Raw genomic sequence first — 5075 nt, forward strand, 5'->3', positions numbered from 1 at the left:
GAGTCTCACACTGCTATTCTAATTATTAGTATGTATTCTAGATGTTTTTTCACATCCTCTGGCTGTGATGGAGACTTGCTGAATGTTTAGGAGTTTGGAATTGAGTTCTTCTTCTGAATTTTTTAAAGAGTTTGGAAATTAGAAGATTCTTGTTTTCACTTGGATGTTTCGTTTGTTTTTTACTTTCTACTCTCTCTATTTTTGTTCAGTTTTTTGGACATTCTTTACCTTATCTGCTTTGCATTGTATTGGTCTGGCTCATTTGTGATAGACAAGGCCTTTGATTTCTGAAGATCCTGATAAATTTTTTTTTTTTTAAAAAACAGGTAATCGTACTTTTTTCCCTCTCTCATTTGATTTGGTTTTCTGTATGCTGTGGCAGATTTGATATGAATTTCATTGATGGAATTAGCCTTTCAACATGTTCTGATGGTGGCAAAAGAGGGGTTTGTTTGAGATCTGTAAACTTTATTTTTATTTTTTGAATTTTTTCTTTCGGTAGCCAAGTTGTATTGGCATGTTGAGCATCTCTGTTAGTTTCCTTTTCTTTAGGCAGGCAAGATTTGTGAAGCTGGGGATGGTAGGCATCATTCTGTCTTAAGGGGGTTCCCTAGAAATTTGCCTCCGTTGTGCGTCTTCTGCTTGATTGTATTCATTTATCATGTTTCTCACTCAGTGGGTCCTAATGTAAAACTAGGACAGGAAGATGACTAGTTTGCAGAAAATTGAAAGCCTACCTACCAATCTGTAGCCCCAAAGAAATCACCAAAGAGTAAAGAGACGTATCAACTCACCAATTGAAAGTTTTCCTATACATATGAGTTGTGTGATAATATGCCTTTTTATATTCAATCCATTAGCTTGATTTATGCAAACCAGTCTTACCCAAATTAATGGACAAATTCCCAATGCCTTTGGACTGCTAGAACTAGCACGTGGATGGGCAAATGGATGAATGCACTGCCCTAGCTGGTAGCGATTGATGATACCTCCCACAATATGGGTAAAGCCCTATAAAATAGGAAATAAGAAATAATCTTTCATTGTTAGAGTTGCTCTGCTTGATTGGCTCATAAGGTGACGAGTTTTGGTTCTTTCATGTTTCCAATTTATAGACCGATGTAGCTGACTTGGTGGAGCGGGTCCCTAGCTGGCAAAGTTTTATGTAGTGGAATGAGCCTCTTGTATATTCCTATCGTGCTGTAGCTTTTGCAACATCTTGGCCCCCTTTTTTTTCCAGTAAAATTACCGTCACCTTTCACACATGTGCACGCATACACATGCATGTGTATGTATGTATATGTATATTTTTATGGAGGGTTTCAAAGGAATGATGCTGTGAATTGTTTCATGCTTTTTAGGGAACTAGATGGTCATGTTCTATCTTTTTTGGTTCTTTCACTGTTCCAGATAAATAGACCTCCATGATCCTTGTCAATTTGGTTCTTGATCACTTCAGAGAATGAGATGGCAAATGATCTATCAATGCTAATGCAGAGGGTTCTCTTTCCCAGTGTTGTAGAAGGCGGTTTTCTGATGAATTTTCTTTTGTTATGCTTGTTATGTTGCTCATCTGTAGCATGCATTCAATATGTTGTCTTAGTGTTCTTATAAATGTTTATGGAGGGTTTCAAAGGAATGGTGCTCTGAATTGTTTCATGCTTTTAAGGGAACTAGATGGTCATGATCTATCTTTTTTGGTTCTTTCACTGTTCCAGATAAATAGACCTCCATGATCCTTGTCAATTTGGTTCTTGATCACTTCAGAGAATGAGATGGCAAATGATCTATCAATGCTAATGCAGAGGGTTCTCTGTCCCAGTGTTGTAGAAGGCGGTTTTCTGATGAATTGGTCTTCTCATTATGTTGTCTTAGTGTTCTTATAAATGTGCTTCAGTTATGCTTGTGTTATGTTTGCTTGTTTGTTTTCTACGTTTGATTTGTTGGTTCTTCTCTGTTTTGGATCTCAGGGCTCCAGAATTATGTATTCTGGATGTTTATTTGTGTCCTTTCTGGCTGTGGTACAGACTTGTTGAGTTTCTAGGAATTTGGAATTGTGAAGATATTGACCGTTTATGAGTTATAATTGAGACAATTTGTGTTTGCACTTGGAAATGTCTGTTTGTGTATTAATTTTAATGAATCGCTCTCTCCGTATCCTCTCTTTCTTTCTTTCTTTGTTTGTTTCTTTTCTTTTCTCTCTTTATTATTATTATTATTATTAATTATTTTATTATTTTATTATTTTATTTTTTGTAAGTTGAGTTTTGGAGATGCTTCTTTTGGATATTGAAATTGAGTTTCTTCACAGTGCAGGATCAGGGCATGGTTCGTTTTTCCTGTGCACTTTGTAAGGTCCCCAGTTTTGGTTCTATGCCTGGCCTTTATTTATTTTTATTTTAAGGTCTTGGTAGCTGTTTGTAGGCTATAATTCGTCTGTCTTCTCCTCCTTTTTATCATTGTTGGTTCTCTTAGAAATTTACTTGTGCGTTTATGCTTCAGTTCAGTAGTATTCACTCAGCATTTTCTTGGTGTCTCCTATATTTTAAAAAAATTAAAATTTTTTAAAAAAGAAAGAAAAGAAAAGGAAAAAAGAAGGATGATAAGGCTAGCTAGTTTGCGGAAAGCTCGAAGCTTTTACATATCGGTTGGGGTACTCAGTACGTAATGGGACTGATTGAAGAGGCATGTGCACGGGTAATGGGCCCCTAATGGTAGCTGGTTAGAGATATCTCCTACAATATTATAGGTAAGATCTCTATAAAATAGGAATAACCCAAAATGGTCTCAAATAACTGTGGATACTGTTGGGGCTTGTGTACACAACTCAATGGGCCTGTATATACAGCCCTAATGGTTGTTGATTGGATACTGTTGCGGCTTGTGTACACAACTCAATGGGCCTGTATATACAGCCCTAATCGTAGCTGATTAGAGATATCTCCTACAATATTATAGGTAAGATCTCTATAAAATAGGAAAAACCCAAAGTGGTCTCAAATTACCGTGGATACTGTTGGGGCTGTATGCACAACTGTATGGGCACAACTGTGTGGGCGTGTATGCAGCTGTAAACAGTCGGTTGTGTAAATTGTGAGGAAGTACGTGCCCCTTAAATAGTGTTTGTTCGTGAATGCCTTGTACAATATGGTAAAGCTCTGTAAAATTGAAACTAGACAAAAAATGGTCTCAAAATATGTTGTGTATACAGTTGTCTATACGCTACTGTATGGGTATGAATATAGTTGCACTCTTATAGGTTTGTATATACCACCATATTAATAATACTGTATGGGTATGAATACTGTATAGTTCACTAAAAAATTGTACCAGTATGGTTTTATATATACTATCACCTAAGGAATATCCTGAATATAACGGACAACTTTTTATATAAGAGTTTTCATACTTTGATTATGTTGGTGGTGTGCATTGGTATATGCTGTGTTTCAAGTATCAGTATCGATACAAGTTTCAGTAGTTGGATATAGAAACAATATCGATAACTATGATAACTGAAAATGTAGGAAAACATTAGGGAAATATGGGGAGATGCTAAAATACACGTATTTGCGTATTTAGGAATTAGAAAATTAAAAAAAAGAATGCACACATCCCAAGTTTCCATTAAATAGGGCCCTAAAACCATGTGCTGCTGTAAGAAGATAGTCCAACCATCCAATCCATCCAACCTGACAACCTTCCATGCAAACATATATCGACAATTCGATATTTAGCATATCGGCAACATAATATTTCACTGAGAAATCTTTGACAACTGGAATGGATAAATGGAAGATTGTTGCCCATGTTCAGATAACAATAATATTGCGATATGAATAAGTAGTTTTAGTATTTTTTTTTTTTTGCAATATTGATACATTTGTGTTGTTATCGCTGGTACATTGACAATACAAGCGACACCTAGAATTTACACATTGAAAATATCGATGCACTGACAATACTTGACAATACAATGCTGATGCCTGTGGTATTACTGAGCCGCAGGAGTTGCCCATTGTGGTTGGTTCTTTCATGGTTTCAGAAGTAGTGTCTGTTTGGTTTCATCATGATTCAGGGAGCGCAAGATCTGCAGGGCAGGCGTAAGCAGGGTGGCACTTTATCTCATCATTGTAGAAGGGGGTTTCCTATAAACGTGCTTCGGTTGCTACGTTGGTTTTTTGTTGTTTACACTTGGTATGTTGAGTTTTCTTAGTGGGTCTGTTTTAACTCAGGGCTGTTGGATCTCAGGGCATCCAAATTGTTCCAACTCATCAATGGGTGGAAGATCTTGATAACATGGCTATTGCTTACTAGAAAGGGGTTTCATTACTGAGTTTTTATTATTTGTTGTTGGTTCATGTCGTCAGGCTTTTGTGAAACGTAGGTGCGTGTTTGGCTTTTTAAGGTTGGTGTCAAATCATTGTCAACTCATTAGGCTGAATTGGATGGAAGAACGTAATGGTCGACAATTGATAACATGGCTATTGCTTACTAGAAAGGGGTTTCATTACTGAGTTTTTATTATTTGTTGTTGGTTCATGTCGTCAGGCTTTTGTGAAACGTAGGTGCGTGTTTGGCTTTTTAAGGTTGGTGTCAAATCATTGTCAACTCATTAGGCTGAACTGGATGGAAGAACGTAATGGTCGACAATCTAACATGTGAGTTATGATCAGGGCTGTCAATGTGTTGTCTTATAATGCCTGTACCTAGGCTAAATCGGTTCTGGGTCCATTATGTTTGGGTCACCAATGTATGAACTAGATTGCGCAATTGCATGTGTGACTTCGACACATGCAAGGTGCGAGCTTTTTATTTATTTATTTATTTTTTATTTACTGGATTTGAAAGTGAATCTCTTGTCAATGGTTTGTTTTGTTCTTTCAAGGTTCCAAAGGAATATGCTGTTGTGATTTCTTTCATGCATCTAGAGAAGGTGACTGGTCTGTACGTTTTTTGGTGGGTCCTTGGATGCTTGCCAATCCAGTCATTTTTACTACCGTGATGTATATATATTTGAGCTTGTTCTTGATTGATCTAAAAATGGAGTTTTTATGGAATGTTGAACAATTTCG

Source organism: Magnolia sinica, chromosome 8, assembly GCF_029962835.1.
Source record: "Magnolia sinica isolate HGM2019 chromosome 8, MsV1, whole genome shotgun sequence".
Taxonomy (NCBI): Eukaryota; Viridiplantae; Streptophyta; class Magnoliopsida; order Magnoliales; family Magnoliaceae; genus Magnolia; species Magnolia sinica.